This window comes from Xiphophorus maculatus, chromosome 22, assembly GCF_002775205.1.
Source record: "Xiphophorus maculatus strain JP 163 A chromosome 22, X_maculatus-5.0-male, whole genome shotgun sequence".
In the NCBI taxonomy this organism is placed as follows: domain Eukaryota; kingdom Metazoa; phylum Chordata; class Actinopteri; order Cyprinodontiformes; family Poeciliidae; genus Xiphophorus; species Xiphophorus maculatus.
In genome coordinates, this window is record NC_036464.1 from 17,219,967 (window position 1) to 17,233,221 (window position 13,255).

The following is a 13,255-nucleotide window of genomic DNA, read 5'->3' on the forward strand; positions in this document are numbered from 1 at the left end:
TCCCTTATTTATAGTGGTGTTGGTTGATTTGGGGAAGACCAGGTGGTCACTCCTACTAATTCCAGTTAAGGCACATTTTGAACAGGTTCCCAGTCCATTATGCAATGGCGAACTTTTATACTTATAAGAGTTTATAAGCAGTTAACCTACCATGCATCTATGTGGTCTTTGGAGTTCTCTAGAAACCCACGCAGGCTAAAAGAGAACATGCAAATGCCATACGTAAAGGCCTCAGGCAAGGTTTGAACTATAAACCTCCTGCTCTGTAGTGACAGTGCTAACCGGTGCAATAAGCCACCCACATAAAATACACCATACACCATAAATGTATTTTAGCTCTTACTTTTTTTTCCCTTACAAAAGTAGAGGGCAAAAAAAAAAATCAAATATGTAAGACAACAATAAGCCCTAGGTCTTGTTGTTGAATGGGCGAATAATAAACAAAATAAACTGTGTTCCTAAAGATTTTTTCTCAGTTGGACTTCTTAAAGTGGCCTAATGAGAGAAAAATAATCCCCTTTCCCTTCTTTAGTGTTGAATTATTTTCCTTAAAAGGCCTTTAAACTAGGGATATTTTATACAACAAAGTAATGTTGCTGAACAGCCTCCATTAATATGTTTGACAAATCTATTCCCTGTGTTGTTCTTGTTTTTTGTGTTTTTTTTAAACACACTCTTTGTATGCTCTGAAAAATATCCCACAATAATACTGTGCTTCAGGAAAAATAACCTCATGACCATTTTTTTATGAGCTATGGACAAAAAGCAATTCCTTTATGCAAGCAGCTGCTTTGTGAATAATGAAAACCTCTATCATTCTGGTGCTTTATAGTTTCACTTTTGGGTTAACTAGTCTTTCAGCTTAAGAGACGAAAAATCATTAAACGCATTTTTCCCCCATTTCCACTTGAGTGTGCTGCCAGAGAGAGAATTGTATCTGGGAATTTAAGCTGTCAGCTCCAGCCAAAGCTAAGTGAAGTTTGAGCTCAGGAGACTGTGGTTTGCTGCATTCTGCATTCATGGTCTGATTCTCTTCCCTAAAAGTTTGGGACTCTCCATTTACTTTTATCATTAAAGTTGCATAAACAACAACAAGTACACAAATCAGTGCATTTCTAGGTAATGACAGAGCCTTGCTAGCAGCACCTTCTCTCCAACACTGGAGCTTTTGCTGTCTCATAAACACATATCCAAGAAAGTAATTTAAAAAAACAACAAATTATTAAAACAATGATAAACAAGAACAGCTAATGTGAATTTAAGTTCCCTTAAGTGGAGAAAAAAAGCAGAGATATCTTGATGTTAATCCATGTCGAAACGTTCATTTTATGTCTAGAGGTTTCATACAGCGAAACAAAATCTTCAAAAGATGATTTCACATGAAAATCTGCTTCATATTGGAGTTTATATTGCTTGATCTTTGAGTTTCTCTTTAAGCATTTGGGACGATCCTTGTGCGCTTTTATGAAAATAAAAAAAATACACAAAAAGATGTTTTTATGTTTTTGGTTTTTTCACTCTACATAAATGTTTTATATCAGTAGCATCAGACATATGTTTGACAGGTTACCTCATGCTATATGCTATCTCAGACACGGTCCGAATGAATAAGAAATCAGTTTGCAAACTGATTTATTGAATATCCCAGACCAACCTGGCTTCAAAGGATGAAAAGAAATTGCCTCTCCTTGTTAAAAGACGAATAAATTATATGTATGCCTGATTATTGCCCTGCAGAATCAAAAATATCCTTTATACTGAACTTGTCACATCTAAATCTGCGACATGTCTTGATAACCTTGGTGTAAACTGTATGTTGGAACACCAGTGCGATTAATTTGTGAGAAAGAGCTGATGGACCTGTTAAGAATTAAATAGTGTGGTTATTTAATTTGCTTTACTTTCATGTTAGATTTTTCACAACTCAAACTGAAGAGTAGGGGGCACACTGTGTCTTTGAGACATGTTGCTATAACAACTTGGCAAATGATCCAAATTAAAGTATGTTGTGTCAATAGACCACTTGTTCATCCCTGTGAGCTTTAGCAGCTTTTTATGACTCAATGACACATGAGAGCCAAGTAGCTTAACAAACAAAGAGACATTCTCCTACAAGTGATTTGATATTAGACTGAAAAAAAAATCTAAAGTTCAAAGATAAAGCTGGAAAAGCTCTTCAGAAGTGATAGAGGACTATTGATTAAAAAGCAGATGAGAAGGACAGCTGGCTTCATGCGCCTGTCCTTTCTATCTGTTGCCGCATGCGGTCAGTCACCCAACAATAGAAAGGCTTCTGTTTTTCCCATAACTTGTGAAATAGCAGAAGACTAAAAATCTTTAGACCTTGATGTTCATTTGCATTATCCCTTATATGCAAACCTTTGCTTAACTACATTTCAGAAGATGGTATTGCTCAATGGTATTGCTATTATCAATGGCTCTTGAGTTTGTTTTTTGACTAAATCTTTACACATTTTGAAAATAAAATATACTGTAACATGTTTGTATTTGTTATTCATTTTCCTTCAGGCAAATAGCAAAACCGTTTTTAAAGATTTATGACCTCTAGTAGTTGAGTGAGGTTGTATTCGAATGTGGTCAAACTGTTGTTCTGCTCAATAACACTATTCCTTTTTGAACCACTGACATTGATAAATTTAGATAAATAAACACAACATAAAAGTGTAACAAAGAAAAACAGTTAAAACATGCCTGGCTCAGTAGTGTTTTAGTGAAAAAAAACTATATAAAAATCTGAAACCATACAGTATTTCTCATTAGAATGAAAACAATTTCCCAGCAAAGGGTTACGTTACTAGAGACCTGAACTCACACACTAAGAAACAATTTAGTTATAATAACAGTAATTATCAAGTAATGTTGTACAGTCAAAGAAAAAGCAAGCAATTTCTGGGCGGCGGTGGACAGGAGTAGGAGAAGTTCCCAAAAGGTGTGTTTGGTATTTCAGAATGAATCATTGTGGTTAATTGTCAGAGAGGTTGGCTGGGGGCGGGGGGTTGACTTTCCAGGAGTTGTTTCTCTTTCATAGAGGTGGCTTTTGGTCCAGATATTCAGTGTTTGGTTCTGAGATTCAGACAGAGGTGATGCTGGGGGTGGATGGGGATGCAAGGTGTGGTGAGTATTTTCAGGCAGTAGCTGTCCAGAAGAAGACGGCTGTGAGACAAGTTGCTGATCCAGATGAGCGTAGCAGGTTTAGTGAAGCAGACAGAGTAGCTTGTAAGTCTGGAATCTTCACAAGTGGAAACACAAAGTCAATCTCAGATTTGACTCTTAGAACACAGGGAGACAAGTACTTATGTTAAGTTGCACAAAATTCGAGACCAAACTTCAGCTTTAAAAGAGAACAAACAGCTTTAATTAACATTTGCAAATGGAGAAAACATACAAAGCTCACATCTCAGTGAGAATCGGATGAGTTCTGACTTGGGGCTGAACGTCCCCTCATTTACATAGGATACATCACACATTACTTAGTCACACCCCCTGGCTCAAGTGTCAGGTAAAAATCTATACGTTACTTATCTGTAAGTTTCAGTCGAGCAAGGTTGCATACACGTTCACAGCTCAACTCTAGGCGTTAATCCAAAAAGCCTCTCAGCTGATGGCTAAACAGATACTAGTAACTGAACTTCTACAAACTAGGCTTATCACCTTAGCCATGTCTCACATTTCTAACTGCTGAACACCCTGTTCTTCACTTATTGGAGGAAGGTCAGAAGAGCATATGTCCTGTTGAGCTGCAACTGAGTGCAAACCTTTAATAGAAACATCATAAAGTGTACATTCAAATTTATTTAAACATTGTTACTAATTTTTTCCTTCACACTTACACAAGTGAGGATTTGTGTTTGGTCAATTATTTCACTGTTGTAACGATGCTTCTGGGCGATAAGACTGTTTATTTCCCTTTAAATTGTGCCACTTTTTAAAGGAAAACGTATTTGTCTCTTCAGAGATGAGTATTTGTGTCGAGTCAATGGAAAACTTCCCAACACTGATGACATGCTGAGTTGTATTTTATTTTAAAAAGAAAAGCAGAGTCTTGGAGCACTTGAGATGTATACGTTTGATTAACTTTAACAGACACAAATACAGAAATAACTCAGTAGATAAAAACATAAATCTTGTTTAAACTTCAACTCACCAGTTGTACTTATTGGTTACTTGGTTACTTATCTTGCTCAACAGCCCTAATATACAGTAACAACCCTCAACCTTCCACCTTTAACCCAAAATAAAATTAAGGAGGAATGGAAAGTCGATGAAAAAAATATGTCAAAATGTCATTCTGGTACCTGTCTGCTATATCTTGCTGATATTATAATTGCACGCCTATATTTTACATGAAGAACTTCTAGCTTCATTTCAAATGTACTTCAGCTCTGTGGTGCACTGCAGCAGCGTTGTCACCCTAGCTGTGGACACTTAGCTTTGATGAATCACAATCAGATCTCCTCAGTGTCCCCATTTGACACCTAACAATGAAAACCGATGCAATGATGACAGCCCACAGTCTTACAAGGGGTGACAAAGCACAGTATCTAATTAGAGCCAGGTTTTAACCCCCCTCAAAAAACGCAAACCTCAGCTGAATGGTGCTGCTTTTATAATATTCTTTTTTCCTCCATCCTTTACACATCAAGAGGCACCCTGGGAACAAGTTCAGGCACAAGTTCAAAATATGCTCACAGAGCAGGAGTGCAGCTCTGAGCTCCCTCTTCAAGGATTTTTGAGAAAAAAAACATAGCTACAAGACAATTTCTCCAAAGTTCAATTTTTTTTTTTTTTTTGTCATTGCAGCAAAATCTAATCCAAGATGAATGAATGTGTTTATTGAAATTGTAGGCATTTAAATGAATTAGATCTGCAAACAAGTCAATGATGCTATTTCTTGCCAATCAAAAGTCCACTGGAAACAATATTTCACTATGTATAACCACTTGTTGTTGAGTGTTATGTGGATTACACAGAGTGATAGTCTGAATCTTAATTACTATAAATAATGTACAGGTAGATAATTGAGATCTATGGGGTGTTAAATTACTCTCTCTAATTTTTTTTAAGCCACTTTTGCATTAAATGTTAGATTTCTTATTGTGACGAATCCCTCCACTTGACGTGGAGGGATCCGTCAGTTATTGTGTTTTGTCCTGAGGCGGAGCAGAGTGGGCGGGACTAGGATTCACCAGGGCCAGCGCGTCATCGCTATAAAAGGAGTCGGCTTCTCCACCCAGCTAGGCTCTACAGAGGTGGCTATTCCCTTACCTGTCTGGCCAACCTGCCTTTGTTAGGTTTTGTTTGTTTGACCTTTATTTTCTTTTGCAGAACTTTTCCGGTTATCACTGGCTTCAGAGATGCCATCGACCACAGGGGGGATACCCGCTTGCCGCTGTTTGGCTCTGTTTATTTGTTTGGGTTGTTCAATAAAGAGCGTATTCTTTTATTGATGGCCGTGTCTCCCTGGCTTTTGTTACGGCTCATGAGTCGGGTCGTAACACTTATTTAGAATGAAAGTTTTTGCTTTAGCTCAATATATAAATCATTAGACATATTCCAGTATTGTAGCTCTCAGAAGAGCAATACTCCACATCATCATTAAAAGTCAGTGAAAGCAACTTTTAATGACGTCTTCCCTTGTTATTTCACTAAAAATAACCTTGGACATTATTATGCATTAAAACCCAATGGCTGATACCATCTCATGACCTAGAAAACAAGGACAGTTTCCTGAAAGTTTTTAAACATTTAAATGGTTTTTTAAAGTGTATTAACATTTTTATATCTTTGCCTTGAAATATTATTGATATGTTTTACTGGAATTTTTAAAATGCCCCAAAAGAATTGACAAGGTATTAGACAAGTAGGCCTCAAGCCAAAGAACAATTGATTAAGATCTGGAGATGTTCCAGGTCTAGAACTTCCACCATTAGGCAGTTATTGGTTTTAATCCATAGCTACAAATTTAAGGAGGACGGAAGCTTGATTCCAAATCCTGAGGGCATGTTCACAAAGTGAAGGAATCAAATTAACCTGTATGTGGCGTGTTAGGAAAGATCTCTTTGGAGACAGCTTTTGGCACAGTAGTCTCTGCCTTAATCAGATTTGGACACCAATAGGACAGAGGAAATGATTGTTGCAAGTGGGAATGCACTTCCAAAGCTTTTAATGGTTTTAATGAAGTATGCTTTGCTCTTTTATCTCTGCCCACCAATTCTTTACAGACACGGTAGAAATTCCCTTTCAAGGATTTGGATGTGGAGGAGTGCTCACTGAAAGCTGTTCTCAAATATATATCTGTGACTGTGCTCCTGGCATTATTAGGTCCTGGAAGTACCTCAGGGAATACTGTGGCTCCCCAAATTTGAGGCAATCTGTGACACAGTGTGTGCAACTCTGCTTGCGTGACCCTGTTAAATGAGTTCAGTTTGAAGCCAATCCTGATTTGACAAGAATGACGAAACAGAGAACTTTTTGGAGAGTATGACAGTAGTCTAGCTGGAATTTATTATGATCCTGGAGAAGTATCTCATCTCTGAATTAATCGCCTTGATTCCTCTAGCATTGTTTCAGATGGTTGAGGCCTGGTTGTACCATCTAATAGCTTGGCATTATCCGCGTATGAATTTGCCCTTTTAGATTTCAATTTGACATAAAAGAAATTATAAATCAAATCCATTGTTATTATATATACACTTTGATAGTAACAACTTGTCGGAGATATGTTTTACATGTGGATCACAGAAGCAAAAGTTGTCTTGAAATAAGCAAACCCCTTAGATAAAATTCTAACAAAATCAGTCGTATCCAACAACCTTTAAAATACGGGTTAAAGTACTGATATTATACAGTATTTTACTGTTTTCACAACCACTCAGTGAACACTTACTCTACAAGACACACTCGCTCACTCACACTCATGCAATCCTACACAAAGGTACATTGACACAGGGAATCGGGAACTAAACCTGCAACCTGCCAGTTGACAGACAACTTACTCTTCCCACTGAACTGCAACTTTCACCCATCCATCCACTAATCTATCTATCTGTCCATCACTGTTCCTGTTCGGAGTAACAGAGAGTCACCACAGAGCAGGGAGGACAGAAACAAACATTTAATGTTCTTCAAAGAAGTTTCAGTTGTTGCTGTGTTGTTTTTCCTGAACTCTGAGGAGTATTTATCAGGAGCGACAGGACTGGATGCGCAGAGAGCAGAGCTCTGTCCAAGGTGAGTGACATGGTGATTATGAACATTTGTGTGCCTCTTTTTAAAAGAAATAGGCGACCATTGCATCAATAGTATAGTTGCTAATTTATTGTGCGTGGCTGTTGGGTTGTAATTTAATTTACTGTTCAAACTACTTGTCATATGGTTACTTTGATGGTGCATCATTTTCACTTAAAATTTTCAATAAGCAATGCATTAAGAACTTGGCATTTTATATAGGAATCTGGTCATTCTACCATCTTAAACATTTTTTTTTCCCATATTTCAATCTTTCTATTTTACACTCAGTAGCAGGTGTGATTTAAAAGATAACTGTGTACAATACTTAAAGAAGTGCTTCAATAACGCTTCTTTAGAAATACGTAAGAGCGTAGAAGTAAACAAAAATATATATACATTCACAAGAAAAATGTGAATGCTTTACTTTTTCATCTGGAATCAAATGTCAGTTCAGCCTCCTAAGAAACAGCTGCTTTCTTGATAAGTATCTCCTTTTCTCTTTGCTCTGTTATTGCAGAAGGATTTACTCAATTCATATCCAAAGACCTAACCCATCCAGCTATGAAAGGAAGCCCTTGGCATTAACGACACTTCTATTAAAAATGTAACACCTAACCAAAACTTAAACCAACATTTGGTTGGCTTGAGATTTTCAGCTTTTATTTTTTCATTTTTTTCCATTTTGTAAGACAAGCAGTGTTGGATGTCCTTGAGAGTCTTGTAATAGCTAAATATCTTTCTGACAGATAAAATAAAATAATCAATTCAATGTCTCATGACAGCAGCTTAGTGTATTAAGGGATGTAGACTTGTTGAAGATGACTTGCTGATGTCTAAGCCGAACATTAGAAAAGGAGGAAAGAGGATATAAGAGACCTGAATTGCATCATGGTTTCTAATGAAAAAGAATATAGATAGATATAGATAGATCTCTATAGATAGAGATCGATCTATCTGATCTCAAACTCCATCCATCCATCCATCCATCCATCCATCCATCAGTTGAGTTGTGGGGACAGCCAGTCTAACAGGAAGGTTTATTCTTCTTCTGTGTAATCAACATACTCCATATACAATACTACATATGCAGTGCTACATATCAAATATTTTGGGTATCACTGAGTAACTCCAACAGATGACTCTTAGATTCACTACATCATAATATTCATAAACCAAACAAGAATTCTTTAAACATTATGAATTTAATCCAAATTTATTCACAGATGGCTTTTAATTCTCTAAACCATATTACTTTTTTAGTAATAAAAAAGTTAGTGCTTTTTCTCAAATACCTTGTCCCTTTTTCTCACTTTTGTGTATTTTTAACTATCAAAATAAAATATATAGATTTGCTTTAACAGCTTTTAAAACTTTTATTCTGCACCAATAAAATATACTTTAATATTTATGCATTTCAGCTTTTGACTATATCTATTGTTGTGAAAAAAGAACAGTATTTTTTCTCTTACACAAAATACTACTATTTAAGCAGAAACCTGAAAAAGGTGTAATGCTTCTTTAATGCTGTGTCTCTTTACTAAGCTTCACATTGGCAGCCTGAATCTCATAACAATATTGTTTCTCTGGTTTTTGAAGTAACCCATAAAACAGAGCAAATTTTTAAATAAAGAGACCTAAATAATGTCCTTTGTGTGACAACCATCTCATAATGTGGAAAACACAATAAATTCAATGTGAACTCAACAGTCTCTCAGATGCCTCTCAGATGCCTCTCAGCTGCCCCTCAGCTGCCCCTCAGCTGCCCCTCAGCTAGCTCACACACGTACTAAGTCCTCTAGCATTAGCACTGGTTAGCTTTCAGAAATGTCCCTTTTTCTACACAATACTAATCACAAACCGAATAATTTGACTCAGTAGTTGACACCCAATTTATTAAACCTCTTCAACTCTTAAAGGTAGCAAATGTATATGCATCAAAATACATTTTTACTGACCTGTGATATAGAAAAGACAAGACACACATGCTGAACTTCCTTTAGCATCTAACATGAAGGTTTATAATTCTTCTGCGTGCCCATGGAAACGACTAGCTCTCTAGCATTTGTATGTGGGATCGCACTGAATAAGTGAAATAACACTAAAGACCTTATTATAACAAGAAATTAAGGAAAGATAACAAAGTGCCTAAGAAACATTGTAAAATATTAGATTTAAGTGAATAGTTTTACAGATGCTTTAACACAGCTATGTCCAGATGAAACCACCAAATGCACATTTGGATGCATTTTGGCACCATATGTGCCATTTGATCTTATTCAGGTGCAAGACTGGAAATGAATGTATTTCATATTTGGCACAACTGGAAGATGATGCTTTCAAATCATTCATAAAGTTCAGAACCCCATCATCCACCACTGTGTTCCTGTGCCCCTCAGTCGTTCTTAGTATTCCAGCAATGTTGTGTTCATCAATCACTGCAGCAGGCTCAGGTGGTTTGCCAAAAATAGTGAGGATGGGTGAGATTAAAGCGGCAGACATATTAATACATAGAGCAATGCACAGGTAATAGGTTGTGCATGCTGTTGTGAAGTTCCTGGCTGTCCACCTTTCGGTTCGACACCTTTGGGAGGTTTTTCATTTGTTTCACTTTTAATTTGACTGATTCTTATCCAACAACAGATTTTATTTAAAATCTAGGAATATTCTTTAATAAACAGGAAGTGCAGATTTTTTAAAGTACTTTGAATTTACAAATTTGTAAAAGCTGTTTAATATAAAAAAAATTTTAACAAAAAAATTAAGATTATCACAACATGCATTATGTTAAAATGAGAATCTTTCAACAAAGCTGTAAAACACAGCATTCATGAGATGTATTAATAGTTAGCATATTATGTTCTATTTTTGCAACTGTGCCAATCTGTGTCAATTTCAACATATATTTATAACATGAGACCATTTTTAATGTAAAAAATAAACAGCATCAATACCAAATTAAAATGCCCCTTTTGTGTACTAATGTATGCGCTTTTGGGAAAAAAAATATTTTTGCAAAAGGATCCAAATAATTTAATCTGAGAAGCAGCTTCGCAGAGGAAAGAGGAGAATTACAGACATTAACAGGATGAAGTTTTTGTATTTTTGTTTTCCTATACATTGGTACTACTGCATTACCAAAGTTGTTCATCACCACAACAGTTTGCCCTTTCCCTGAGGTAGCTATTTTCTATAGTGTACGGTTAGCTACTCATGACAGCATCACAAACTTCTTCCAACGTTAAGTGAGCCCCAGTTGTAACTTTGCCTTCCAGATCAGAGTCTCAGTGGTGAGCGTTCTAACCATTCAATGACGGGAGTTTGCCTTTTTATTTTCATGCTACAGTGCTGTGTGTTTTATATAAAAGAGTCGGCTGACCAAAGCAAATAACTTGGCAACTGCTCAAATGAGATCAACTAAACACAAGAATAGCACATTCCAAAGAATCTTAAATGCACCAAGACCGCAGACCCAAACATTCATGCCCCATGAGAGAAGCTTTGATTTCTACTCAGCTGTTGGGCTCTGTGATAAAAAAAAAAAATAATAAAAAAAAAAAACAGCAGCAGAACCAAACAGTGTTGATGCCTGTTCATGTTGCTGCCAGTCTGAAAGCAACTTGAGAAAGTGCCAGAATTCACATCTACAGCTGCACACAATGCAGCTCTTTTGTGCAGGACTTTCAGTGTTCAACTTTCTGGAGAGATTATGGTGCCACGCTTCTCCCATCAACCTTCCATAGCCGTGGATGACAGATTACATGTTTTTAATCCCTTCTTTTTCCTGACAATTCAGTCCAGCCTTATCTGTGTGATATTTGGTCTTGCAATCCTTTCCTTAGGTTTTGTTGTTGCTGCAAAGAGCGGCACATTATATCACATTAAAAAAGACAAACACCATCTGTGGTAATCTTCCGGAATTAAAATTAAGTCTAGCCTTGCAAATTTATTTGTGGAGTTTATATAATATCCAGTGCCAAATGAAGAGAAGTTGTGTTTCCCGTTGTTCTTTTTTATCACCTTCCACCCACTTCTATACATCGTGTCAACATGTCCGCTGCTGCATTGTGCAATGTGTTAGCGGTAGCCAATTTTTGTGATCATGTCACGGCTTTCCTTAGAGACACGAGCCAGATCCTTCAAAAATGCTCAAGTCCTGTTTGGGCTGAAATCTTTATGAATCTGATATTCTGTTAGAACTGGGGAATAAGAACCTCCCTGCCAACCCCCCAAATGCCCTTCTTCCCTCCATTCCCCTTTTTCTCTTTCTCTCATAGCCTTTGTTTTTTTGTTTCCCTACCACCAACAACTGATTGTTTTTATCATTTATTGTTTGCTACTGTTTTCCCCCAAATATTATATCTATATTTATTATTACACCAATCCAGGGTGTAACCACCTTGTAAGAACAACCAGTTATAGATAATGGATTATTATTTGTATTTATTCAGATTTTTCTTTTATTATTACTCTTTGTTTTTTAAATTCATAATTTTTAGTGAGCTGTTTATTTGTTAATACCTCTGTTAAAAAAAAAAAATATATATATATATATATATATATATATATATATATATATATATATATATATATATATTTATATTTATGTTAATATTTCTCTCCCTGCTGGAAGAGAACATAGAACCCACTGTTCACTGATTCTGTAAGACACGTCTCATCTATTATTAGATTAGACTGTCTGTCTCATGCTCTTTGAGTTGATTTTATTGTTACTTTTTCCAAAAAAGAAGGTTATTTGGCTGTTTAATCTTATTGTTACTCTCAGTGTTATTATTACTGTAAAATTATTGCATTTCTCTGTATCTTCTTTATAAATCTGTCTGTGAAAAATATGTAGAGCAGGTTTAACAAATGAACACAAAAATCTTTAAAAACAAAAAATTGTTTTAGTTATTTTTAAGTGAATAGATCAATTTAAAAGTCCTGATCACAAAAATGTTGCATTTTAATAATTCAACATTTTAAAAAATTCAAACCACCCAGTTGGAGTTCTGCTCTCAGAGGGATGTCGAGAGCATCTGACTGACACCAGGATCTGACATACAAACTTCACAGCCCAAAGCTACCAAAAACCTATTTTCTTGATTTTCTTCTTTTTCTCCCCACATCGCTGCTGGAGGATCCACAAAACAGAGTGACAGCCGATGCAACACTGGAGGAAAGCCTGCATTTTTAAACTCAAATGGTTAGCTATGTCGCCACTAGATGGCAGTGTAGTGTTAGAAAAGTTCTAAGCAAGTTTCACCCCACCCCGCTCCCTCAAAAATGCATCATTACACAAACTTTCAAAGGATTCTTCTCCTTTCTTTTTCTCTTAGAGGCTATGAATATGTAAAGAGAAATACTTGCGCGAGCCTGGATATTTATTTTGGGAAGTTGCCTCCATCGTGCCGTGACTCCTGACCTCATGCCTCGTTTGACTTGGGTCATCCTGTGGGTGTGGTTGCAGTGACTGCAGAGAGCTCAGGAAATGAATGTTTTATCAGCCTGCAGAAAGACAACAACAACAGCAGCGTAGTGGGTGGGAACACACAGAAACCTCTAAATTTATCCCCGTCAGCTGAGGCCAACCCAAATAAGATCAACAGCAGACAGTTTCCTGTAGGTTCCTCTTCCAGAACATCTGAGATTTCACCAAACAGAATGCTCCCAAGTTTACTGAGACCTCAAATTATATGGATGCAGCTTCATAGCTGCTACAGCAGCAGGATGGTGTTGACAGTGTGGGGAGGAATCTGCGCCTGAAGTCATGACATTACACAGTGTCAGTGTTTCTTGCAGAATTCGTGTCAGTTTGGAGGGCTACACAGAGACCTCTCGAATCGCAGGTTTGCTTCCCACACATCACCTCCCATCATTGTGTCCTTGCTGTGGCAGTGTAAGCCAGTGTCTATAGTGCGTAATTACCTCGTATACCCACCAGAAAAGCGTGATCTCTTCAAAGGTCTTCTGTATTCAGGTGGTGCAGAGGAGAGGGAGAGCTGCTCGT